Source organism: Ovis aries, chromosome 20, assembly GCF_016772045.2.
Source record: "Ovis aries strain OAR_USU_Benz2616 breed Rambouillet chromosome 20, ARS-UI_Ramb_v3.0, whole genome shotgun sequence".
NCBI lineage: Eukaryota > Metazoa > Chordata > Mammalia > Artiodactyla > Bovidae > Ovis > Ovis aries.
The window spans coordinates 13,649,970-13,677,847 of record NC_056073.1 but is presented as its reverse complement, the minus strand read 5'-3'; the positions used below and the strand labels follow the sequence as shown (position 1 = coordinate 13,677,847).

The window sequence follows — 27,878 nt, the reverse complement described above, 5'->3', positions numbered from 1 at the left end:
TTTATTTTGGCTGTGCCAGGTCTCAGTTGCGGCATGCGAACCCTTGGTTGCAGCATATGGGATCTAGTTCCCTGACCAGGGATTGAAGCTGGGTCCCCTGCATTGGGAGCTCGGAGTCTCAGCCACTGGACCACCAGGGACGTTCGAGGAGAAGCAATTTTTTGTTTGTTTGTTTTTTTAGGAGAAGCAATTTTAAAGAGGAGAAAGTGGTCGTCTCAGTTTGGGATAGTAAACAAGGTACCCGTGGGGTCTTTGGGGGGATATGCTCAGGGATTGTCAAAACAGGAGTCAGTCACTTAGGAGAACAGTCCAAGCTGAGCACAGAAATACAGGTGGAGGGAGGCTCGACTCGATCCAGGTGAAGAATGAAGTCCTGAGAACGGATGTGGCAGCTCAGAGGGGCCTCACGGAGCACGAGGAAGAGAGAGTGGCAAGAACCCAGCTTGCACGGCTCTTTCCCTCCCCCAGCATGCCTGGAGGGCCAGATGCCAACACCGGTAAGCCAGCCAGTTCCCAGATCTTCACAGCATCCTGGTACTCTCTGTGGTTTTCCCTGAACCAAGCCCTGGGCCTGCCATCTAGGGCCTTGGCTCCCTTTCAAAGCCTTGCAAGTTCCGGTTGGGAATTCTGTTGCCAACCACTGACCAGGCTGCCCAGCCCTCCCTCTGATCTCTGGCCACAGCAGGTAGCCTCCCTCCTCTGGGTTCCCTTTCCCAGATGAGCCTGAGGCTCCTTCAGAAGAGACCAGACACGGGGGACACTCTGCTTTGATCTTCGAACCACACGAGAGGCTCCAGCAGGCTGCTCACATGCTCAGCCAGCTGTGTCTAATGGCCTGGGGAGTGCTGGGCAGGAGCAGTGGCCTCCCTACCTCTCCTGGCCTTTTTGTGCTCCTGTCAACTGGATCTCCTCAAGGACATCTTTTAGCAAAGGAGTTTAATACAGCAGTTGCTGCGTATAACTAACTCAATTCCCCTTAACCTCCCACTTCCCTTTCCCCATCTTTTAACTCAAGGATGGTGAGGAATAAGATGATCATGGAGGGGGCATGGGAAGAGTAGAGGTGTGGAAAAGATGGTTAAAAGCACTGAAGATTTATTCCAAGTTGGACTTTTAGCTGGGAGAGGCAGCTCAACTCCAGAAAAATAAACGACCCAATCAAAATGGGCCAAAGAACTAAATAGACATTTCTCCAAAGAAGACATACGGATGGCTAACAAACACATGAAAAGATGCTCAACATCACTCATTATTAGAGAAATGCAAATCAAAACCACAATGAGGTACCACTTCACACCAGTCAGAATGGCTGCGATCCAAAAATCTGCAAGCAATAAATGCTGTGGAGAAAGGAACCTCCTACACTGTTGGTGGGAATGCAAAACTAGTACAGCCACTATGGAAAACAGAATTGAAAGAGACACATGTACCCCAATGTTCATCGCAGCACTGTTTATAATAGCCAGGACATGGAAACAACCTAGATGTCCATCAGCAGATGAATGGATAAGAAAGCTGTGGTACATATACACAATGGAGTATTACTCAGCCGTTAAAAGAATTCATTTGAATCAGTTCTGATGAGATGGATGAAACTGGAGCCGATTATACAGAGTGAAGTAAGCCACAGTATACTAACACATATATATGGAATTTAGGAAGATGGCAATGACGACCCTGTATGCAAGACAGGAAAGAGACACAGATGTGTATAACGGACTTTTGGACTCAGAGGAGAGGAGAGGTGGGATGATTTGGGAGAATGACATTCTAACATGTATACTATCATGTGAATTGAATCGCCATTCATGTTTGGGAATGCATGTAAGAAAAAAAACCTACACCGAGTTTCTGCAGACAAGACTCTGGCTGCTCTGTTGTCTGGCCTAAGGGGATGAATTCTCCCCCCTCCACAGAGCAGCTATTTCACAATCCGCAGGTCTTCGAGGTGGTTTTATAGTGCGCTGCTCACCCTCTGCAGAAGAGCATAGCAAGAGAGAAGTCTTCAAAGTACAGCAAGAAATATTTGGGTCAGTCATAAGAAAGAACTTCCAGGCAGTGAGAACCATTAGGAGAAAGTCCTAGAAATAGTATTTATCTGAAGTTGTCTGGATGTAGTTTTACTGGAAGGCAAAAGAGTGGATGAGGCAAAAGTTTCCAGGTCCAGTAAGGCACACCCAAGAAGAAGGCCAAATACCCCTCAATTCTGGAGAAAAATTAGTTGGTGTGGAAGTGTGATGAAATGGCTGATGCCTAGGCTCTGGAGTCAGAGGGACATAATGTTTTTTTCCAACTTCAATACTTGTTAACACGGTGGCCTTGCCCAAGTGAAAAGAACCACACCGAGCCTTGGTTTTCTCATTGATAAACCAGGGACAGCAGGGGTCGTAATAAACATGCAGGGTTATTTTTACCTACTAGAGAAAATATATGTAAAACAACCCACACAGAGTGGGGACTCAATTTTTAAAAACTTGGATTGGGTGTTTTTTCCCTTCCTTCTGTTTTTGTGTGCCCATAATAAAGTCGCAAAGCGCTTAGCTCTGGTTTCTATTGCAGTTGAATATGCATTCAGATCTGACTGCGAGCGAGAGCAGATTCCCGGCGCAAAAAACAAACTCCATTGTCTGCTTGTTTAAAATTAGTGACATATTAGCCATTCTGTCTAGGACTGGCTGTGGCTGGTAAGGGAAACAAGGGATCTGTGAAGTGTCTAGTGCTCTGGTTTAAGCTGCAGAGCTGTTATGATACCCACCTCCATGGCGTATTGTCGTGGAAGTATGGTCCAGGTCCCTTTGAAAATACCCAACGCCCAAAGAACCCCTGGGGAATGTAAATGAGAGGAGACATCACTTCAAAGTAACATGAAAGCCAATCCTTTGTCTTTTCATCATGTCTCTCGTGCTAACCATACAGCTTCTCTGAAGCTCAGCCTTATTCCTTCCTTGAGCCAGATTTTTAAGTATTTTAGGTTGGGAGACTCTCAAAAGCCAAGGGAATGATGCCATGTTGTACTTGTAAACTCAGAGGAGCAAGGACAGTAGGAAAGCATCTCGTGATTAAGTGTATTTGGCAAATGAAAAATACCCACCGCCTGCAAGCCCTTCACTGGCGGTGGGGATCCACTGACCCCATCTCGTCTGTACCCTCCGGAGAAGCCTGCATGTGAGACAGCTGGCAGGACTGGGTGGCCTTCATGTCCATGAGAAATGGGAATGAGCTGACTACACGGGGACCAGAGCCTTCAGTGTTACACTCCGTGCAGTGACTTGCCTAGCCAAAGTTGGTACAGCTACTAGTCTCCAAGTAGTTGAGTTCTTGGGAACACTTTGAAGCGCCCAATGTCATGCCTTTCTATTTCTGGTCTCATCCGATTCCAGAAGGACCTCAGAAATCCCAGGGATAAGAGCAACAAAATTCTCTTAGGTCACAGATAACCCACACATAACATCTCCACTCGGTGTTAAAGACACCCCCATCAGCTAATAGGTGCTGGGCTATGAGAGACACATGGCTTATATACACTGATGAAACCTATTATGCTTTGTATGTCAAGAACACGCCATGAACAGGGTTAATATACAAAATATATAAGCAGCTCACACAATAGAACATCAAAAAAACAAGCAACTTGATTAAAAATGGTCAGAAGATCTGAATAGGTATTTTTCCAAAGACATGCAGATGGCTAACAGGTACATGAAAAGATGCTCAATATCGTTAATCATCAGAGAAATGTAAATCAAAACCACAGTGAGATGTCACCTCACACCTGTCAGAATGGCTAATATCAAATAGACCACAGATAAATGTTGAGGAGGATGTAGAGAAAGGGGGACCTTGTATACTGCTAGTGGGAATATATATTGTTGCGGCCACTATGGAAAATAGTATGAAGATTTCTCAAAAAACTAAAAACAGAACTATTATATGACCCAGCAATTCTACTCCTGGGTATGTATCTGAAAAAAATGAAAACACTAATTCGAAAAGATACATGAGCCCCAATGTTCTTAGACGCATTATTTACCAAGATATGCCAAGATATGGAAGCAATCTAAGTGTCCATCAACAGATGAATGGACAGAGAAATATGTGATACATATATAAATTGAATACTATTCAGTCATTAAAAAGAAAATTTTGCCATTTGTAACAACATGATGCTGGGAAAGATTGAGGGCAGGAGAAGGGGATGACAGAGGACGAGATGTTTGGATGGCACCAAAGACTCAATGGACATGATTTTAAGAAAATTCTGGGAGGTGGTGAAGGACAGGGAAGCCCGGAGTGCTGTAATTCATGGAGGTGCAAAGAATCGGACACGACTGAGTAATTGAACAACAACAAAAACATAGATAGACTTGAAGTAAAATAAATCAGGCAGAGAAAGAGAAATACTGTATGACACCGCTTATATGTGGATCTAAAAAATAAAGCAAAGTAGTGGTTTTTAACAAAAAAGAAACGGACTCACGGATGTAGAGAAAAACTCACGGTTACCAGTGGGGAGAAGGAAGGGGGAGGGGCAAGATAGGGATAGAGGATGAAGCAGTACAAACTACTTTGTATAAATTAATAAGCTACAAGAAAATATTGTACAACTCGGGGAATAGAGTCAATATTTTATAATAACTATGAATGGAATACAACCTTTAACAACTCTGAATCACTATGTTGTAAATGATATTTGCGCATCAACTGTACCTCAATTTAAAAAATGCAAACATTAAATAAAAGGAAAATTAAAAAGAACATGTGTGACCACTTAGCAAATATGTAGATAAGTATCTTTAGGGCTTTTAAGTAGGGCAATGCATGTGAGTCAGGGACCCAGCAGGAAAGAGGCAGCCACTCAAAGGGCTAACTGAACAGAGCCTGGGGGGCACCACTGATGTGGTGTGAGCAGAGTTAGGGGATGGTGCAGTACCCCTAGGGGGCTTCCCGGGTGGCTCAGTGGTAAAGAATCTGCCTGCTGATGCAGGAGATGTAGGAGACGTGAGTTCAACCCTGGGTCGGGAAGATCCCCTGGAGAAGGAAATGGCAAGCCAGTATTCTTGCCTGGGAAATCCCACGGACAGAGAAGCCTGGCGGTTACAGTCCGTAGAGTCACAAAGAGCTGGATACAATTGAGTGACTGGGTAGGAGCAGCAGAAGCAGCACCCGAGACGAGCAACAGTAGAAAGCCATCCTCACCCGTATTCTTGCCGGACATTTCCTGCCGCTGTAACACATTACCCAGAACTTAGTGGCTTAAAATGATACCTGGTTTATATCCACAGTGATGTAGTTTGGAAGTCTGGTTACCGTGTAACTCGGCTGGTCCTCTGATTCCTCTCACAAGGCTGGAGTCACCATGTTCTCAGGCCCATGGTCCTATTTGGTTGCTCTGAGGATAAATCTGCTTCTAAGCATGTTGGAGAAGTCTCTTGAGAGTCCCTTGGACTGCAAGGAGATCCAACCAGTCCCTTCTAAACAAGATCAGCCCTGGCTGTTCTTTGGAAGGAATGATGCTAAAGCTGAAACTCCAGTACTTTGGCCACCTCATGCAAAGAGCTGACTCATTGGAAAAGACTCTGATGCTGGGAGGGATTGGGGGCAGGAGGAGAAGAGGACGACAGAGGATGAGATGGCTGGATGGCATCACCGACTCGATGGACGTGAGTGTGGGTGAACTCCGGGAGTTGGTGATGGGCAGGGAGGCCTGGCGTGCTGCAACTCATGGGGTCGCAAAGAGTCAGACATGACTGAGCGACTGGACTGAACTGAACTGAAGCTCGTGCAGGTTGTTGGCAGGATCTGGCTCCTTGCAGGTGCGGGGCTGAGAGCTGTTTCCTTACTGACTGACAGATGGGAGTCAGAGCCTCCTCTCTGGCTCCTCCATCTCAGAACCAACAAGGAATCCTTCTCACATCCGGAATGTCTCTGATTTATCCTGCTGCAGCATCTGTCTTATTCCAGCTGGAGAAAGTTCTCTGTTTTTTAGGGCTCGCGTGATTAGATTGGGCCTGCCTAGATAATCCAGGCTACTCTTTTTTTTTTCTCTCTTTTTTAAAATTTATTTGGCTGTGTTCGTTCTCAATCACAACACACGAATCTTTGTCGTGGCACTTAATCTCTCTAGCTGGGCACGTGGGCTTAGTTGCTCCACGGCATGTGAGATCTTGATTCCCCAGCCAGGGAATGAACCCATGTCCCCTGCATTGCAAGGCGGATTCTTAACCACCAGAACCACCTGGCAAGTCCCTACTCTCCCTGTCTTAAAAGAGCTGTTACCTTAACCACAGCAGCTTCTCTGGTGGCTCAGATGGTAAAGAATCTGCCTGCCAATGAAGGAGACCCTGGGTCAGAAAGATCCCGTGGAGATGGAAACGGCTATCCACTCCAGCCTGGAGAATTCCATGGACAGAAGAACCTGGTGGGTCACAAAGAGTCAGACATGACTGAGCAGATAAATGCCTTAACCACACCTGCGAAGTCCGTTTTGTCATGTAATGTAATGTACTTACAAGTTCTAGGAATTAGGCTGTGGTCAACTTTGGGGGGCAATTACACACCACACCCCCTAGGACTAAAAGGACAAAGGGCTGGGTGGGGGGTGACTTTTACAAGAATGCCGCAAAAGCTGTAGCTCTGGAGAGAGTGACCTGGTAGGCACTGTGACTGTATATAAACAACCAGCTGCCAGCTGAAGCCCAGCCGCACCCTCTGAGATCTCTCATGAGATCACTCATGTCCTGCCGCTGCCTTCTACTGCCTGAGCCCAAATGGCACAGAGAGGGCAGGGGTGGGGGGGGCTAAGTGATGGAATCCATAGAATTTGGCATTTCCGAGCACAGATTGATGTAGATAAGCATAGAGGGTAGGGTTCTAGGGGCACAAGTCGAATGGCCAGAAAACTGAGGGTATCAAGTGAATCTAGGGTGAATTCCCCGGAGGATTCAGACATTTCTAGGCTGGTCTGGAGAAATAAATAACAGGACAGCCCCCACAGGGCACTGTTTACATGAGAAATCTGACTCCTGAGAAAGAACCCTTCCCAAGGGAAGGATAACGGAGGTGGGGAAGTTGGTTTAAGGACAAGGGGATGCCTGATTCTGAGCTCAGTGCATGACCTATCGCATAGACTAAACTCTGACCCATTCCACTGGGCTTAAAAACAAGTCTTTGGCTGAGTGGGTTCTGATAAAAAGCAAGCAAAAATAAAGACTATCATTTCCATGGAACGCTGAGAATGGAGGAGCGGACTGTGACAGTGGCATCCAGGACTGGTGATGGGAGCTGCAACGTGAAAGCCACAGTACCAGCTATAGAGGTACTTTTAGGGTCCCCACCAGGGACCTTGGCCCAGACACTGCAGCAGCTAACCTAGAGGAGCTAACAGGGGCAGAACTGGCTCTGCTGCCTTTTGAAAAGGTTCCACATAGCAAACTGGGGCAGGAATAGAGGAAGGCTGTGCCTCCAAAGGGTCAAATCAAGCGGACTCGTTGTTAGGGCACCAAGGAACTGAAATTTCTGCAGGAAGCATGGGGGCAAAGGACCAAGAGAAACACTCTTTTGTGTCTGTTATTATTATTGCACTCCTACCTGCAGCCTGGGACACGCGGAGTCACATGCAAAGAGGAGTGAACTAAGTCTCTGCGGTCAGCAAGGTTTCAGCAGAGGACAGGCCCTCCTACTCACTGGATAACTTAAGGCCAGCCTTACAAAGGGGCTGCATGCATGCTCAGCCACTCAATCATGTCTGACTCTGTGACCGCATAAACTATAGTCCATCAGGCTCCTCTGTCCATGGGATTATACAGGCAAGAGTACTGGAGTGGATTGCCTTTTCCTCCTCCAGGGGATCTTCCCAACCCAGGGATGGAAACTGCATCTCCGGCACCTCCTGCATTGGCAGGTGGATTCTTTACCGCTGACCCACCTGGGAAGGCCAACAAAGGGGCCCTTCCAAAGATCTGGCTGGGAAAGAATCTACAAAGAGTATGACAGCAACCTGGGGCTAGACAGGGCAGGAGCTATCACAATCCTAGGCCTGAAAGGATGAAAGGAAAGAGTGGTAACCAGAACCCAGAGGCAGAGTGGACTGCCCCAGAGGAGCCAGGGACTTCAGTAGAAACTGAAGGTAGAGGGAAGTGGCTACCAAGTAGCTTAGGAACCAGGAGTGGGAGCGGGATATCCTGTGCTCTGCTTTCTTTGAGTCTCCCTAGTGTTATATTCCCCCTCCCTATCGGGCAAATCCAAGACCAGCCTCCCTGAACACAGAGAAGGATGGAAGAGGGGTAGGGAATGAATCTGCAGGGACAAGTTAAAGACCTTCAGAGCAGTCACTAGGCAGAAATACATTCTATCACCAACTGTCTGGCCCTATGTAGCCTGTTTACCTAATGCGTTAGGTAAACCCATTGGGGTTTGGTCTGTTACACAGCTCACCCCATTGATCTTGGGAAATATTGAGTTGGCCAAAAATTTTGTTCAGGTTTTTTCATAAGTATGAACTTTCTGGCCAGCTCAATAGGTCAGAAACAAGGCCAACCACTGTCGTATGATGAGCATCAACACCATGGAGTTTTCTTTGCTTTTGGTGAACTTGACTTTTTTTTTTTTTTTTTTTTTGAGAAATTTATTGGATATAAAAAGATTTACACTGTGAGTAAACAGTTTTTCCATTTACAGGTAATGTATCTCTTACCATTCCAGGATAAATAATGCTCAAATCAATCAAAATGAGAATTACTTGCTAACATGTTTTTTTTTCCCCAAAATTAAAAAATTTAATATAAATTGTCTATAATTTTGTTAGTCTCTTTAATTTGTAATATTTTATAATCTGGATTCTCACCTCTGCTTCTTTCTTTTTTAAAAAATTTTATGTATTTATTTTAATTGGAGGCTAATTGCAATACTGTAGTGGGTTTTGCCATACTAACGTTTTTAAAATTTTTTATATATTTGTTTAGGTTGTGCTGGGTCTTCGTTGCTGCAAGCAGGTTTTCTCTAGTTGTGGTGAGCAGGGGCTACACTCTAGTTGTGATGTCTGGGCTTCTCGTTGCAGTGGCTTCCCTTGTTGCAGAGCACAGGTTCTAGGCCCATGGGCTCAGTAGTTGAGGTAAATGGGTTTAGGTGCTTTGCAGCATGTGGGCTTTTCCTGGATCAGGACTTGAACCCATGTCCCCTGCTCTGGCAGGAGGATTCATAACCACTGGGCCACCAAGGAAGCGCTGGGGAACTTCTTCTGTGTGTGTGTGTTTGCTAAGTCACTTCAGTTGTGTCAGAGCCTTTGTGACCCTATGGATTGTACCTCGCCAGGCTCCTCTGTCCATGGAATTCTCCAGGCAAGAACACTGGAGTGAACTTCTTCAGTTCAGTTCATTCATTCAGTCGCTCAGTCGTGTCCGACTCTTTGCGACCCCATGAATCGCAGCACGCCAGGCCTCCCTGTCCATCACCATCTCCCGGAGTTCACCCAGACTCACGTCCATCGAGTCGGTGATGCCATCCAGCCATCTCATCCTCTGTCGTCCCCTTCTCCTCCTGCCCCCAATCCCTCCCAGCATCAAAGTCTTTTCCAATGAGTCAACTCTTCGCATGAGGTGGCCAAAGTATGAACTTCTTAGACCCAGTTTATGTGTCTGGTTACTACAGGCCAAGGCAGGTGATGGTATTAAAAGGCAGTGCCAGGTCAGAGCATTCAGCGTAAAGGATCATGATAGTGCCTGAACTGCATTTGAATTTGCTGTGGAAAGTTCAGGTCTGATGTTCCATGTGCAGTAGGAGGACATGAGTTGGTGCATGGGGCCAGACTCAGTGCCATGAACAGTTCCCTAGGGACTGGAGTTAATCAGATTTCACCAAACGCCTAACCACGTTGTGGAAGAGAGTCTAAATGTGGGAGACACTGCTCGCTGCATCTCCACTTAATCTCTTTCTCCTTTGAAGCAACGTATTTCCCACAGGGTAAGTTTCTAAAACTCAGACCATTTAATTTTGGGGAACAATTTTTTATAAAGGAAAAACTTAACTTTGTGTGTTTTCTTCCAGATCCCCTGACTTTCTGAGATTATGTATTTTGCTGTTGGGGAGCTTTTTTTCCTCCTTAGTTCTACAATAAACTCTTTGTTGTTTAACATTCTATTAACCACAACCCTCTAGTAACCGGCACATCTGTAAGTCTCCAGTACAATAATTGTTGTTCATAACCATGACCCTGGGGCTCTGCGTGGTCTCAGATGCTTCCAAGTCATCAAAGGGAACACACTAAAATGATTTTGCATTCCCAGAGCACACATCAACCAACCACAGAGGGAAAGAGTCCAGATAAGTGCTAGGTAGAAGAAGAAATAATGTAAGGATTTCAAATTTGCCACTGGTAATTCACTGTATGGAGAATGGAATCTATGCTACATCTGTTACAGCTTGCCCCCACTCAATGATTTTCTTCACGGTCAGTGTAGACCCAACCAAAATACTTGCGCACAATTTTCAAAAGTACATGGCCGTGAAAGCAGATGTCAGTGTACCCAATTAAATCACTGCTTGCTTGTGCCAAATTTGTATTATCCATTGACAAATTAGAGGTTGTTAAAAAGCTTTTAAAATTGGAAACTTTCTGAGCTTAGGAGTGGGTGAGACTTAGCCATCTGCTGACCACACAGCGGCAAACACCTAGGTCATTTCCAGAGCTTGGAATGGACAGTACTAAGCTTCACATGGAATGCTTTCTTCCCTCCAAGAAAATCTCTGCATTAGTCACAGCGACACAAAAGAGCAAAAGCATAAAAAGAAACAAAGGAGGACTAGAAGAACAAGGTTGACAATGGGAGGAGCGATTTCATGGCCAGACTGATCAGGACTCCCAAATTCAAGCTCACTTCTCAAATGTATCACTGCAAGAGAAAGGCTGCAGAGTATGTTTCCGCTATACGAGGTGAAATTTATTCTGGAGGAAAAGCAACACGTTGGACCCCACTTAAGGTTCTACATGTCAGGTTCTCCTGCCATCAGAGACTGGACTTGGCCATGTAAACCTGGTGGATTGGCAGGTAGGAGAAAATCAGTTGGATTGGGAGAGAATAAATAGGATTCTACACATGTTAGCAGGAACATCTCTTCACAGCAAAAATGAACATATTTTATTCTGAATAAGAACAATAAAAGTAGGATGCAGTTATTTCCACAGATGGATATAAGCCAATCCTTCTTTTCACAAGGTTATGGTACAACCTTATTTCTATAGAAATATTATAACATTTTTATTCTCCAGCTATCATTTCAGAATAGTTGAGATAAGTGAGGAAATGCATGCCTTCAAAGGTGGCCTTTTTTGGGGTACATGATCTAAAGACTGTATTTTCTATAGGCACCATGCTTCCTACAGTTTAGCAGTGACTTACTGGACTTAACTAGAAGACAGCAGCCTATCATGGGATCTTGCAGCCCCTGCATCTTCCAAATTCCATATTTCCACCCAAATACTCAATATCACCCCAATTGTCTACCTTGTGTTCCTCAGTCAGGGTGCCAGTGGCATTTGGGCTGCAATAATTCCCTGCAAGTGTGCAGGGTGTTTGCATATTTAGCCTCCCTGACTCATCCATTCAACACCAGGAGCACTCCCACCAGCAAAAGTCTTTAGGATGACCACATCTACAAGCACTCGCTAGGAGAGCAGCGCCTTCTCCTCAATAAGAACACCGGCTATTTCATGTGAAGCCTCCAGAGCTTCGATAAGGAAGTCAGATTGCAGCCAGGACAAGGTTAGGCAACTGACTACGCTTTTCTGGCCCCATCTTTTCTGAGCCATTCATCTCCCCGCTCTTTATGTAAAGTCATAAGCTTAGAGACATCAGTAACACGAAGATGATGCAAAAGGAACTTGTTTTTGAACAGATATTTGACTTTGTTTTTAAGAAACAATAATGTCAATATACATCATTGGATTTTTTGTAAATTTTTATGTCTTTATTTTTGACGGTGTTAGGTCTTTGTTGCTGCATATCGGCGTTCTCTAGTTGCGGCAAGCAAAGCACACACTCTAGTTGTGATGCTCAGGCTTCTTATTGCAGTGGCTTCTCTTGTTGCAGAGCAGGGGCTCCTGAGCACAGGCTCAATAGCTGTGGGACATGGGCTTAGTTGCCCTGTAGCATGTGGAATCTTCCTGGACCAGTGATAGAACCCATGTCCTCTGTATGGGCAGACAGATTCCTAACTGTTGGACCACAAGGGATGTCTGATGTTTGACTTTTTAAAAAAAATCCATGGAATTGTGGGAAGCCTGATTCATGTTGGCATAATATTCCTAGATTCCTTTACTCCTTGCCCCTAGGATTCCTTAGGGTCAGCTTCCTGTTGCACTATGTCTGAACTCCTACCTGAAGTTTGGTGCCCAACTGCCTAAACGTTAATAACCATTCACACATCAGCTTTGCCTCCAGATGCAGCTCTCCCCGGCTTAGCCTGATTTCACGCTCTTCTCCAAAGCCATCAGCTGCCAGCCCCACCTTCTCAGACTATGGCAGAGACTCTCCAGAGAGGGCTACCATCCGTTCTTTTCCTCCTTTAAGATGAAGAAAGGTGCATGCTACACCATCAAGATGAGGGGCCCATGTCTCTTCCCTTTCAGTCTGGACTGGCCCTATGTCTTGCTTTGATTAACAGAATGCTACAAAAGTGGCAAGTGGTAACTTTTAAGACCTGGCGAAACCAGCTGCCACATCAGCAGCCAGACTACCCTGAGACTACCATGCTGTAAGGAAGCCCAAGCTAGCCATATGCAGAGGCAGCCTAATGGGGCACCAGGTCAATAGACCTGTGAGCATAGTCTTCCTGGACCTCCCAGCCCAGTTACCAGCTGAATGCTTCCAAGTTCCCCAGCGGACACCACTTGGAGAAGAAAACTGATCACATTTTTGCTGAATTATGAAAAATAATAGCTTGTTATTTCAAGCCCCAAGTTTTGAGATAATTTGTTATGCAAGAATAAAAGAATAAAAAACACGCCAAGGACTAAGGTTAAAAAATATCTCTCTGCCAGGTTGCACTGGGATGTGCTTTAAATCTCTGAATTTGGGCAAGACTCTCATAAAGATCTTTTTTTTAATAATATTTTTTGTTTATTTATTTTCAGCTGTGCTGGGTCTTTGCTGCTATGAGGGGGCTTTCTCTGGTTGCTAAAAGTGGGGGCTACTCTCTAGCTGTAGTGCATGGGCTACTCATTGGCAAAGGCTTCTCTTGTTGCAGAGCCTGGGCTGTCGAGTGTGTGGGCTCAGTAGTTGTGGCACATGGACTTGGCTGCCTTGTGTCATGTGGGATCTTCTGGGACCAGGGATCGAACTTGTGTTCCATAGATTGGCAGGTGGATTCTTAACCACTGGACCACCAGGAAAGTCCCTGTCATAAACACCTACAACAGTCTCCCAACTCACACCAGGAAAGGAGGACTTGCCTACTGCCACTCGGGCTGTGGTATATAAAGGCCCTCATCTATGGGCCTTTCTAAAACCCTTTTAGTAGGATTCTACTTAATGTTTGTCCTTTGTCAAGGAAAGGAGGTTCTTCCTGTTACCCTAGGCATAACCTCTCCTTTTTGTACAAAGGACATAAACATCTGCTGTGGCTCAGCTTCCTGGGAGTTGGCATTCCACCTCACATGACTCCATCCCAGCTTTATCTAAGTAGACACAATTCTTCTCCAAGGGATGTCTTGGCAACTGCCTCCAGAATTTCATTCTATTCCTCAGAAATCATTTTTTTCCCTGAAGTATAGACCCATGTTTAAATAAATCAATCATATAATGTGTATGACTTATTTCACCTTTGAACATGAGCTGCTTATCTGGCAAATTTTTTAGACTATCCCAGTGTTTTCATTCTCAGCACCGAAAAGTTTTTGTTACGTCTCTATTTCTATGTTTTATTAGCTTGCAGGAGTTCACCATCACACTTGAAAAATAGCAAAAAGGTTATGAACTGCCTGTTACTATCTTTGCATAATCCTACCCTTCACTTCAGAGAGATTTCAAGTACTTTCTAATCCATTTTGTGGGACTCTTTCCTTAAGCTTGGAAATCTGTAAGAAGCAAATCTTGATTTGCAGTCTCTGTTACATACTCTTACCCCATAGCAAATCCCTTGCAAACCAGGGTGGAAAGAACAATTCCAAATTAGGCACCACTTTGGCAACTGCTTTAGGAAATGTCCTAATTTTTTTAAGAATAAAGTTTATATCAACAGGTTTATATATATATAATCCTCTGAAATTTGGACACATCAAAGTCCAAAACATTAGCCCATTTAAAGAGATCATTTTCTCAATGACTGCTGCTTTGGTGATATTATTTACTGCCCTGTTTCAAAGTTCATTTTGTAAACTTTGAAGACATTTTGAAGACATGTTTACAAAGGCCATGTGCACTCACCATTGAGGCAGGGGGCGAGAATTAAAAGCCATGTTGATGAAACCAAAGCCAAAGTTTGGGGAAAGAACTGGGTTTGTTGAGCTATGTCTTTCTTTCAGTATTTTTAAATGACCCTGGAACGGCCACTCCTGGACTGTAGGAGTAAATGACAAGACAATATACAGGTGAGAAGTGACAATTCCCACACACCGCTGAGACATTCACAGTGAAGATGGCTTATTTGAGTTATAAGTCTGGCAGTTGGGGGAGCCTTTTGGGTCTTGAAATTTTCCCCTCCAAGGGAGACAGCTGGGCTCATCCAGGGTCTGCGGATAGGTTATCTCAGTGAACTAAAAACAGTCCTAATGAAACAAGGTGGGCTGCCCATTTCTTCAGCCCCCAGCATGGGGGTTTACATCCATCATCTCGCTAGTTAAGCCTCACAGTAGCCTGGAGAGGTAGAAAACATTCGGAAATTAAGGAAATAAAAGCTCAGAGAGCTTAAATAATTTGCTCAGGGTCATTCACTTCTCTAATACGATTCCCTGGGATGTGAACTCTGAACTGATGACTAAGAGACTTTTCTCAGAGCCTCTCCTAAATCTAGATCAAAGACTATTAGCTTGTGTCTGTACCAACCACCGAGCCCACTCCTAATCTTGGCAGAGAGCTGACTAATGAATGCCCTAGATGATGGAGATTAGATGGGAGAACGTGGCTGGGTAGGGAAAAACTCAACTAGCTATGAGCAGGTGGTAGGTCGTGCTCATTTCTGTATTCTAACCATACCCTTCAAAAACATACTGTCTCCCTACTGGATCCTAGCATAACACCTGGAAGCTGCTCATGATTTTGCAGCATTCAATTTGTCACTAATAAGACTTATAATGTTGGTGATGATAACAATAGCAACAATAAAAAGAGTTAAATTTTAATAAGCAATGTCCTGAGCTTCCCAGGTGGCTCAATGGTAAAGAATCTGCCTGCAATGCAGGAGACTCGGGTTCGATTTCTGGGTTGGGAAGACCCCCCACCCCCGCCACCACCGGAGAAGGAAATGGCAACCAACTTCAATATTCTTGCCTGGGAAATTCCATGGACAGAGGGGTCTGGCAGGTTACAGTCCATGGAGTCACAAAAAGAGTGAGGCATGACTTAGCAACTAAACCACAAACAACAGACACTGTCCTACACATACCGAAACCATTAGCTCTTTGTGTGTTCACAGAAACCAATACGAGAAGTACTGCTCATTATAGCATCTCACAGATGAGAAAACAAAGGAGCTTGTCCAAGATTACACAGCTAGAAAAAGCCAGAGAATCAAACTAATCAGGCTAGGTTTAGTACTTATAATCTTAATCACTCTACCAGTATTTTTCAAACATTGTAATGGGGCATTTGTCCAAAGTACTCTTCCCAGTGCCCTTCTCTGGAAAATCTAGTGTAGGAGGTTTGGATTGGGACCCAGAGCCCTGCAACCTTTTAAGAGCCCCATGAGATTCCTGTGATGATAAATTCAGCATGCCTGCCTGCTGTCTCTCACTACTGACAAAACCCCTCTAACAGCACATTTGAGCACTGTCAGAAGCATTGGGTTTTGCAAGGAAGAGTGAATTTATTTATGGGTACAAGGAGAATAACTCCCTATCGAAAAGGGTTTTTTTCCCTTCCTCCAACATCCACAGCTCAAAAGGTGTTGAGGGTACACATTCTTTAGAAGGGTTGAATTTTCTTTGGAGTTCCTCCTCTTCTTACTGTTAGCGGAAGAGAGTCTGGAGACCCCTCCTCCTGTGGGCCTCAGTTCTTGGTAAGAATGCAAAACAGAATCTGAGGTTTTACCTGTTGCAGGAGAGTTTATTGAAGGTAAAGAGAGAATAGAGAGAACACCTCAAGAGAGAGGCGGGCCAGGCCAAGGAAGCCAATGGCCTTGGGGAGATCTGGGGTGCAGGGTTTTTAAGGCAAGGTTCTTTTGTACAATCCAGGAGGCTGTTGATTGACAGTCTTAACTGACAGCTGCAGTTTACATTAGAAGAGGCTCCACTGCACATGCCCTTCCCATAATTCAGTTTGTTATAATTATATGTATCCATTTGTAGGATATTTATGAACACTTAATGAACCCTATATGGGCGTAAGTCTGAGTGAACTCCGGGAGTTGGTGATGGACAGGGAGGCCTGGCGTGCTGCAATTCATGGGGTCGCAAAGAGTCGGACACGACTGAGTGACTGAACTAAACTGAACTGAACTGATGGCCACCAAAGGTTATCTAAGGACATGATAGCATGAGTTGTGCAGATGTGCCAGAGTGGAGATAATCTCTCCAGTCAGCCTGTGGGGTTTTTTTTCCAGTCCCTTGACCATTTTGGAGTACTGATGGGGTGTGTGTTTGGGAAGGGGCTGCCAAATAGCTTGAGATTAGGGGCTATTCCACATTTAGTCAATGGGGCCACCTTTTGTTGCTCATGGCTAATTTCCTGCCTAACGTTACTCAAATAAGGCTTCCTCAGCACATTGTCATAGCCTTTCTACTATGGCAGATGGATTTTCCTTCTGCTGCTTCAGAAGTCTGAACAAAAGAGAGCAAACTGGCAGAAGACGCCCCGGTTTCTTCTATAGTCATCATGAACTGGAAGAAGACACCAGTTCACTGACAACTGAAGAGTCAGCAAGATTACAGTGGGGACTGGATCAGGAATGGCCTTGCCTGTTGTGGCAGGTGGGTTACTGAGAAGCAGATGCCAAGATAGGACTAGACATGTGAGAGGTTTATTGAGAAAAACACCAAGAAGGATAAACGGAGAGGAAATAGGAGCAGGCTAGAAGAGCCTTCAGATTGTGATGCAGGTTTGACACCTGCGAAAGGAAAGAAGGAAGGAAGTGGACTTCCTTGCAGTCCAATGGTTAATACTTCAGCTTCCAAGGCAGGGGTTGCGGGTTTGATCCCTGGTCAGGGAACTAAGATCCCACATGCCTCGTGGCCAAAAAAAGTAAAACATAAGACAGAAGGGATGTGGTAACAAATTCAGTGTGTGTGCTTAGTCGTGTCTAACTCTTTGTGACCCCATGGACTGTAGCCCTCCAGGCTCCTCTACACATGGAATTTTCCAGGCAAGAATACTGAAGTGGGTTGCCATTTCCTATTCCAAGGGCATCTTCTTTACCCAGGGGTTGAAACCCCATCTCTTGCATCTCCTGCATTGGCAGGAGGATTCTTTACCACTGCACCACCTGGGAAGTCCAACAAATTCAATATAGACTCAAAAAAAAAAAGGAACAATTCACAATGAAACTTAGAAAATTTTTTTTAAAAAAATGAGGAATGAAGAAATTGGGTTGGAAAAGCTCCAGAGACTGCAGCAAAACCCTGAGAAAGTCTTGGCAAAGCTGATTAGGAGCTCCTCAGCAGGGGTCGCCTGTTAGCAGAGTCTTGCATTGAGTTCAGTCACTGTCTTGTGCGGTTTGGAACAAGAGTGTCCCTGGAGTGAGTGCTGTGGCGGATCCACAGCTCTGGTGGCTGGACCCTGACAGTCACCATGCTCTCTGCAGCAGGTTGTTTGGGAAGCAATGTGAGGGGCATCCCTCTATAGTTGTCACATATGTGTGGCTACAGAACTTCTACTTAGTCCCGAAAGCAAAGGTCATTTTAGAAAATGCAATGGGGAGATAAAGAGACTAGTCAGTAGGCTACTACAAAAATTCAGCCATGAATAGAAAAGAGCTGAGCTGAAAGAAGTGGCTCTGGGAAGAGAGGCATGAGCCACATTCAAAAGTTAAGAACCTAAATATTGGCTCTTCAAAAGACACCATCAGTTCAGTTCAGTCGCTCAGTCGTGTCTGACTCTTTGCAACCCCATGAATCGCAGCACGCCAGGCCTCCCTGTCCATCACCATCTCCCAGAGTTCACTCAGAGTCACGTCCATCGAGTCCGTGATGCCATCCAGCCAAGACACCATGAAGAAAATGAAAAGGCAAGTCACAGACTCTGTGAAAATATTGGCAAAACATATATCCAATAAAAGGTTCATATCCAGGAAGTACAAAGAACTTCTATGACCCTATAATAAGAGACAAACAACTCAATAAAGAAAAAGCAAATGATATTGATACCTTACCAAAGAAGATAAATGGATGCAAATTTCATGAGAAGATGCTCAACATCGTTGGTCCTTGGGAAAATATAAAATAAATGATAATGAAATGTGCTGCTACTCCTATTAGAATGGCTACTGTTAAAAGATGGCTTCTCTGGTGGCTCAGCGGTAAAGAACCCACCTGCCAAAGCAGGAGACATGGGTTTGATTGATCCCTGATCTGGAAGGAAATGGCAATCCACTTCAGTCTTCTTGCCTGGAGAATCCCATGGACAGAGGAGCCTGGCGGACTCCATGGGGTCACAGAGGGTTGGAAATGACTTAGTGGCTGAACAAAATCTCAACTATTAAAAGATGGACAATTCCAAGTTGATGAGGATACAGAGAAACTGGAACCTAAATACGCTGATGGTGGTTCGTAAACTAGAGCATCCAGTTTGTAAAACTACAGCAGTTCCTTTAAAAGTTAAACATATACTCACCATATAAACCAGCAACTCCAGTTCTAGATCTCTACCCAAGAGAAACAAAAACCTGTATCCACACTAAGACTTGTATGAGCATGTTCTTAGCAATATTAGTCACAATAGCCAAAAACTGGAAAAGCAATCAAATGTCCATAAATAAGCAAACTATGGTATACTCCTAAAATGGAATACTAGTAACTATAAAAGGAACTGCTGAAGCCCCGATACTTTGACTACCTGATGAGAAGACCTGACTCGTTGGAAAAGACCCCGATGTTGGGAAAGATTAAAGGCAGAAGGAGAAGGGATCAACAGAGGATGAGATGATTGGGTGACATCACTGATTCAATGGATATGAATTTGAGCAAACTCCACAGGTTGTGAAGGACAGAGAAGCCTGGTGTGCTACAGTCCAGGAGGTTGCAGAGAGTCGGACATAACTGAGCAACTGAACAAAACAACAACAAAAGAACAAGCTACCGCTACGTGCAACACCAGCGGATCTCAAAACATCACGGGAAGTGAAAGAAGCCAGATACAAAGACTTCATATTATGTAATTCCATTTACCTGGGATTTTTAGAAAAGGCACAACTGTAGAAAGAGATAGGCGGTTGTTTGAGGCCAGGGTGGGAGTACAGAGAGGGGCAGAGAACTTTCCAGCGTAACGGGAGTGTTTTAAAACCAAATTGTGACGACAGTTGCCCAACTCGATGCATTTATTGAGACACATTGAAGGACCTATTTAAAGTGAGTGAATTTTATGAAATGTAAATTAAATCTCAAAAAACTGTGAAAAATAAAATAAGCTGAGAAGGCAAACAAGATGGGATATGGCAACTCACTGTATCTCCGGAGAGTAAGATTGAAGAAAAAGTCAAGGATGATGCCTAGGTTTCTAGCTGGGGTCCATTAGGGAGGATAATGTTATAAAATAATATTTGAAATAGGAAAAGCAGATTTAGAGTTTAGCTTTGCACATGTTAATTTTTAGTTGGCTTTTGAATGCCCGGTGAAGATTTCCAATGAAGAGCTGAGTGAGTAGTCTAGAGCTCCTGAAAGGGATAGGAGTTGGAAAGCGTTCGAGAATCATCCACTTTTAAGGAGGTAGCTGAAACTCGAAGAGCGGCTGAAATCCTCTAAGAAGAATGTTCAAGTGAGGGTTCAAGCTCAGTTGAAATACATTTTCAACTAATGTGAGCGACCTAATGAAGGTCAACCTCCCGAGAGAGTATTTCACTATTTGTGTGATGATAGGAAGGAATCGCCCTATACTTTGTATATTTTTCCAGTAGCTCAAGACCTTAGAAATTCCGCTTATAAATGTCAGAGCTAATATGTAGAGGTAATTTAACCCAGCCTGTATTATCCAATGTTTATCTTACGTCACATAACTGGAAGCTGAACCATGGCCAAGTGAACAATATCTGAGGACCTACCCTACACATGATGATGTGTTAAACATTCTTGAGATTGCAAGGGAATTTAAGTTTTAGGAGCTGATTTCAAGAAGTTTGCAGTCTGGTCTTACAGAGGCTATACCTTTTCAGCATATGGATTCTGGGGTAGGCAGAAATGGTGGCAGCTAACACCTGGCACAGCCAAACAAACAAAAATAAATATTAAAAAAAAAGAACGTAGCCCATAGCCTGAAACATATAGGACAGTCCATTCTTTGAAGGGGTAACACTTTTCCATTCTTACAGAGATTAAAAGTTGCTGAAAAGAGAAGAACATTTGTCTTGTTAGAGGTTTATAGGAACATTGGAAGCTGATGGTAGCAAGAACAAAAGATTTCGACCAGAGAAGTCTTTAACAACTAACCACACCCCTCCTTCACCTTACCTTTAAAAATGCTTTGCAGATACTATAAAACTCAGGAAACTCAGCTTTGTGCTCTTGAGGGAGGCTCAAGATGGAGGAGATATATGTATACTTGTGACTGATTCATGTTGTTGTGCAGCAGAAATCAACACAAAATTGTAAAGCAATTATCCTCCAATTAAACATAAATTTTTAAAAAATAAATTCTTTGCCAATAAAAAATGCTGTGTTGAAACATTTCAAGAAGTTTGGGGTTGAGGGGTCACAAGTCACCCTTTCTGCTTGCATGTCCTGCAATAAACTTTTCTCTACTCCAGAATCCAATCTTTCATTTTGTTTGGTCCCTCTGTACATTGGGCACACCATCTTGCATCCAGTAACAGTAACTGTTGGGCTATTTGTCTCTGTAATGATCCTTTACTGGAAATAAACTTGAGGACATTGCTCAGGCCAAAAAAGCTTCTGTTTTGTTTCAAAAAGTGAGTTCTTGTGGGTTTCTTTTTTAAGTTCACATTGGTCATCTTATTTGAAGTGAATTTTATCCTGATTTTCCAAGAGACACAGTAAGCATTATTTTCAGAAGCCATGAATATGTTGCATAATTCCATGCACTGATGGGTGCACTCCAGACAATGGAGAAATGAAACAGGCCCCTTGGCCTTTCATAAACAACCTCCCTACACGGAAATATGGATGCAGGAGCTGGAGGTGGGTCTGACACGTGATTCGAGCGACCAAGGCAGCTCTCTAAACTCTGTGGCCGGAGGGAAGGAAATTATTGGCTGAGATTGGCAAATGGAAAATGAGGCCTTTGAAAGCCACTGAGGAGGAGTAAAAGTAGCAGCCATCAAGAAGTAGGAACACAGAGAATATATTCTGATGATCCCGGGCAGGGAGTGGCATCCCCCTGCAGTGTGGTAAGGAGACTGCTGTGTCAACAACTGCAGTCATGCTCCAAATCACATAATATGGCTAAGGGAGAGAGAATTGGAGTGGGCCATCAGTTCCACCGTCAGACAAGGGAAGGGACCCACCTAATGTGTTCCGTCCATGTTAACTATGAGTGAGCTGGTCATATAATGTCATTTTCCAAGTTTGCTCCACAAAGGATAGCAAGCTTCTTCTGTCCTCCAGTAGAGAGTCAGCCAAGAACTCCAGGATGCCCTAGAGCAGTGGTCCCCCACCTTTTTGGTACCAGGGGCTTGTTTTGTGGAAGACAATTTTCCCTTAGATGGGGAGGCACAGAGAGGGGGTGGTGGTTTCATTCTACCTGCCATTCACCTCTTGCTGTGCAGCCTGGTTCCTAACAGGTACCAGTTCATGTCCCAGGGTTGGGGACCCCTGGCCTAGAGGAAGGCAGATGTCACCTGTCAGCATTCACAGCACTGCAGCCTCAGACTCTATGTGGCACTAAGCTGAATGTGTCTCCACAGACACACTTTCAGAACTGTCCAGCAACTGAGGGCCACTATAAGACAGCAAAATACATAAGCATTCTCCAGATATCTCTTTTTCCTTTTGCATGCAAAATGAGTTTTCCCAACATCCATGTTTTTTCAGCTCAAGAGCATATTTTAAAATTATTTAAAAATCACTTACTTCAAGAGGAAAATTTTTATATAGGCATCCTCTAGTTTTTTTTCTTTTACATGAAATTTGGACTCATTTCTGATTTATACAAACCCTATTAAATTATATCCCCAGTATTCTTTTACTGCTTACTTCAACAGACTCCCGCCACCATAAAAGAAAATGTTTGTGACTTAAACAAAACACAAGCAGGTGATCTATGTATAACTTGTCAATTGCCAATGGTGAGGATAAATAATGTACACACAAGGAGATTCTTAGATAGTTATTATAATCATTACATCTTGCTTCAGAACTGCCTTTGTTGCTGTTGTATTGCTACCACAATGGAAGGGGCCAAAAAGCTTGGCATGAGGAGAAGGAGCTCACATGATCCGGAGGGCTTGGGCAGGCATGAGAAATGGTCCAGAAAAGAAGTTTCATTCTTCCCGGTCCTCCCTCCAACCATCTTAGCTGCACATCTCCTGAAGTTCCCATAAAACATTTGGTCCAACCCACATATCCATCTGCCTTGGATAGGATTGTGTTTTGTGTCCGTGTCTAGCTTTGATGCCTCTGAATTTGGTAATTATGATCATTTTCCTTAAAGAAAATCTTGCAGGACTTCCCTGGTGGTCCAGTGGCTAAGACTCTGGGCTCCTACTGAAGGGGGTCTGGGTTTGATCCCTGGTCAGGGAACTAGACCCCTCATGCTGCAAGTAAGAGTTCGCATGCCACAACTAAAAAAGATCCCACGTGCCACAATTAAGACCCAGATAAACAAATAAATAAGCAAACTTTTTTTTTTTAAGAAAAAGAAAAATCTTGCTAGTAACTTACAAATGTTTTTGCACAGGCTGAGAACTTGGATTTAATTTTAATACATATTGATTTGTTCCTAAATAGGATTTTATTGAGCCTCTTTGGTTTGAAATTCACCCCCACTTCATCTGATGCATACTGGAGTAGGGATGCTTCAGAACTGGTTATGCCTTCCATGATACAGTGGAAAGGCACAGTCAGCTCCTTCTAACCATTCAGGCTTTGCCTCTGACCTTATACCCAGAGTTTTAGGTAAAGCCAGTGAATGCAGAACATTCTCTTATATTTCAGGGTTTTTGATATTCAAGAGGGCGTATTATATCATAATCTGTTGGTTTGTTATAGGCATCAGTATCATCTCATAAATTGAATGTTCAATCTGGTCTCATTGACCATGTTTGTTGAAAGATCATATTTATTTTTCTTAAAATTAATCTTTTGTTGTCATTGTTGATCAGTGACACAAAAGATGCATTTTCTGTCCTACAAAGTGTCTATTTGTGTAATAATTTACACATAAGAACCAAATTGCCACATCATATGCGCTCTTGCTATTAAATAATCTGTCTGCTTAATGGGAAGCCTTGTCCCACAGATGTACTCTCAGTGTGGTCCTCAGATATAAAGACCAGTCATGATACATGAAATCAGACTTTTTCTTCCTCCAGAATGTGTCCTCCTGTAAAATATCAGAGGTAGTTTATAAATCAATCAGGGCAGACTTATAAAGATTGTTAAAGTCATTTGTATTTATGTAAATTAGTATATCTGTTCATTCACCATTACTCTTGGTGAAGATGCATATTTTTCTGTTAGCTGTTATGTTTAACTTAAAAAAGACTGCCTAAATCACCACTCTTCTTTCTGTTGGCTTCAGTACAACACAGAAATGAACTTTTGTATATCGCTTCTCAGGCATAATATATTTGCCAATATATATCCCAACTCACATGTATATTGGCATATATATATCCCACCTCATGGGCTTTCCTCATAGCTCAGTTGGTAAAGAATCTGCCTGCAATGCAGGAGACCCCAGTTCAATACCTGGGTTGGGAAAATCCCCTGGAGAAGGGATAGGCTACCCACTCCAGTATTCTTGGGCTTTCCTTGCGGCTCAGCTGGTAAAGAATCCACCTGCAATGTGGGGGACCTGGGTTCGATCCCTGGGTTGGGAAGATCCCCTGGAGAAGGGATAGGCTACCTACTCCAGTATTCTTGGGTTTTCCTTGTGGCTCAGTTGGTAAAGAATTCACCTCCAGTGTGGGGGACCTGGGTTCGATCCCTGGGTTGGGAAGATCCCCTGGAGAAGGGATAGGCTACCTACTCCAGTACTCTGGTCTGAAGAATTCCACAGACTGTATAGTCCATGGGGTCCCAAGGAGTTGGACATGACTGAGCGACTTTCACTTGCACATCCCACCTCATATAGTTTTCTTATAATGTGGCTGTCTCTCTTTTAACTCAGACTGGGGAGGTCATGGCTATGTCAGCCAACAGAGTATGGTAGGAAATCACGCTGTGTGCTAAGTCATGTCCAGCTCTTTGCAAAACCATGGACTGTAGCCCACCAGGTGGTCTGTTCATGGAATTTTCCAGGCAAGAATACTTGAGTGGGTTGCCATTGCCTCCTCCAGGGAATCTTCCCAGCCCAGGGATTGAACCTGCATCTTTTGCGTCTCCTTCATCTACAAATGTAGGAGAGATACTATGTAAGTTCCCAGACAGATCATAAAAGTTTCAGCCTTATTCTCGTTCTCCCACCCTCTCCCTCTCTCCATCTGTTTTTCTCTTTCTCTAAAAGTGCTAACTCTGGCTGATGCCAACCTTGGGCTATGAGGAAGCTCAATCTAGTCTCTGAGGGAAGTCCCCCTGGAGAGGTCCTCACAAAGAGTCTCTGAGACTCCCAGCCAGTGACCATCATCAACAGCCAGACGAGTGAAGGAGCCTTCAGCTGACTGTCTAATGTCTATCCTGTTTCAAGTCTTCCATCTGAAGACTCAGCCACCTGAAATAATGGACTCAGGGAAGCGCATTTACTTTAACCTTAATTATGGAGATAACTTTATCTGAAATACATTTTTTAACTCAAAAAAAAAAAAAAGCTGCTTTAGACATTGTGAGACAGAGACAAACCTTGTTCATTCTACCCTTTCTGAATTTCTGACCCATGAAATCCATGGGTAAAACAAATGGCTACTTTCTGCCATGAAGGGTGACTTGTTACACATCCGTAGTACCTGGAACACTGTCTTTTTTCTCTTCACCTCTTTCCCTGGTTCTCTAAGATTAGTACAGAATGGAGCTGGGGATGTCAAAGAAGATGTGATAATGAGGTGTACTGGTGGAGGCACACTTGATGCTCTTGCTTTTTCTTTCCTGTTTCCTCTCCATTTTTTTTTTTTTTCATATACCAATATTTAACAAACTGATTTCTGGAGCCAGACTGCTTGTATTAGAATCCTGGCCTTGCCCTTTATTAATTGTATGACCATAGAAAGTTATTTAACCCTCTTGGGCCTCAACTTTACCATCTGTTAAGTAGGACTAATAATTATACCTTTCAAAGAGGGTTGCTGGGAGATGGTCAAATGAGCTAATACATGTGAAGAGCTTAGAATAGGGCCTGGTACACAGGAAGTGTTCATTTAAAATATAAAATATTACCTTTTTACCTTTAAGGAACTTAATTTTACTTTTATGATTTATGTTTAGTACATAAACATATTTAAAGATAAATAATGGAAAATTTTAACATACGGAATCCAAATACCCAATAAAATTATTTCATTTCTCCATGTTTTCTTTAAGACCCCATCTACTCACAAACATAATTTTTAAAGTCATAATCATTGCAAAGATACAGAAGGACAGAAGTAATTACTTAGAGTATACCCTGTGAGACTAATTATTGTGAGCAAGGCAGCTACCCCAAGGGGTAGGAATATTCCTGTCTTATAAATGAGGAAACTACCACTCATTTGATCAACAGAATATTATTCAGATACCAGAATTATAAGACAGGAAACTGAGTAACATTATGTGAACAATATAATGTGAAGTGAAAAAAAGTAGGCTATAGGACTGCAGATATTAAAATTACTAGAGTCAGACTACCAAGAAAAACTATGTGTAGTATATTCAGTAAGCGAAAAAGACAATCTGAAAATTATAGCATGGAACTGGAAACCATAAAAAAGTGACCTGGATTTTTTTGAAAGAAACTGAATAAACAGTTGCAGAGTTGAAAAATATAATAATAAAAATAAGATCTCAGCAGGGAGGTTTAATATCACCTAAAGAGAGACTTGGGGAATTGGAAGATGGGTCAAAAATATTAAAAATGAGTTAGGTGTAGAGCACATGTGCAGAGGTGTCCAGAGCCAGCGGGGCAAGGACCATGTTGCTTCCAAACATCCTACTCACTGGTACACCAGGGGCTGGAAAAACTACATTAGGTGAAGAATTTGCATCACTATCAGGACTGAAGTACTTTAATGTGTGTGATTTAGCTTGGAAGTTTGACCACCAAATATCAAGGAGTCTGGCAAGATGGCTTCTCCCAAGAGCATGCCCAAAGATGCATAGATGATGGCATGAATCCTGAAGGGTGTGGGGATTCCAGAATATGAACCAAGAGTTATAAATCAGATGTTGGAGGTTGCTTCCTGGTATGTGACCACAATTCTAGATGATGCAAAATTTATTCAAGTCATGCTAAGAAAGCTACTGTTGACGCAGATGATGTGTGATTGGCAATCCAGTGTCCTGCTGACCAGTCTTTCACCTCTCCTCCCCCAAGAGGTTTTTTTTTTTATTAGATATTGCAAGGCAAAGAAATCAAACCCCTTTGCCATTGATCAAGCCATACTTAGGTCCTAGATTGCCTCCTGATAGGTATTGCTTGACTGCTCCAAATTATAGACTTAAATCTTTACCAAAAAAAGGCATCTACTTCTGCAGGAAGAATAACGGTTCCACGGTTAAGTGTTGGTTCAGTTACTAGCAGACCAAGTACTCCCACGCTTGGCACACCAACCCCACAAGCCATGTCCGTTTCAACTAAAGTAGGGACTCCAGTGTCCCTCACAGGGCAAAGGTTCACAGCACAGATGCCCACTTCACAGTCCCCAGCTGTAAAAGCATCAATTCCTGCAGCATCAGCTGTTCAGAATGTTCTAATTCATCTGTCATTAATTGGGTCCCAAATATTCTTCTTACCACTAACATGGTGTCGTCACAAAATACTGCCAATGAAGCATCAAATGCACTGAAGAGAAAATATGAAGACAATGATGACGATGACTAGCATGTAAGCATATATACTTGGTTTTGAATCTATTGTACTGAGATTAAACATGCATGCTAGATGCTTCCTGTTGTGTTCTAGAAAAATAGTATTTAATGAGTAAATATGCTTACCATACTTTTCAATTGAGGTGTCATGTTGGATTTTCTTTAATAGGATTAGTAAAGGTTTCTCGTCAGCCTTTAAGTGTAAAAAATACAGTTGCAATTCATGCACTTAAAAAAATATTAAAAATGAATCCTGGAGAAATGAACAAATCCTTAGAAAATGCCGAGGTGAAGATAAAAGGTATAGAGTATGTAACAGAATTCTAAGATGCTTAATTGGATTCAAGAAGAAAAAGTAAAAGACAACGGAGCAATATTTGAAGAATGATGGATGAGAATTTGCTAGAAC

At 43.3% G+C, this 27,878-nt stretch overlaps 1 pseudogene; it reads left to right on the top strand.

Annotated features, from left to right (window-relative positions):
• Positions 1 to 27,482, top strand: part of LOC101106468 (transcription initiation factor TFIID subunit 9-like) — a 31,444-nt pseudogene extending 3,962 nt beyond the window's left edge.
• The last annotated feature ends 396 nt before the right edge of the window (positions 27,483 to 27,878 follow it).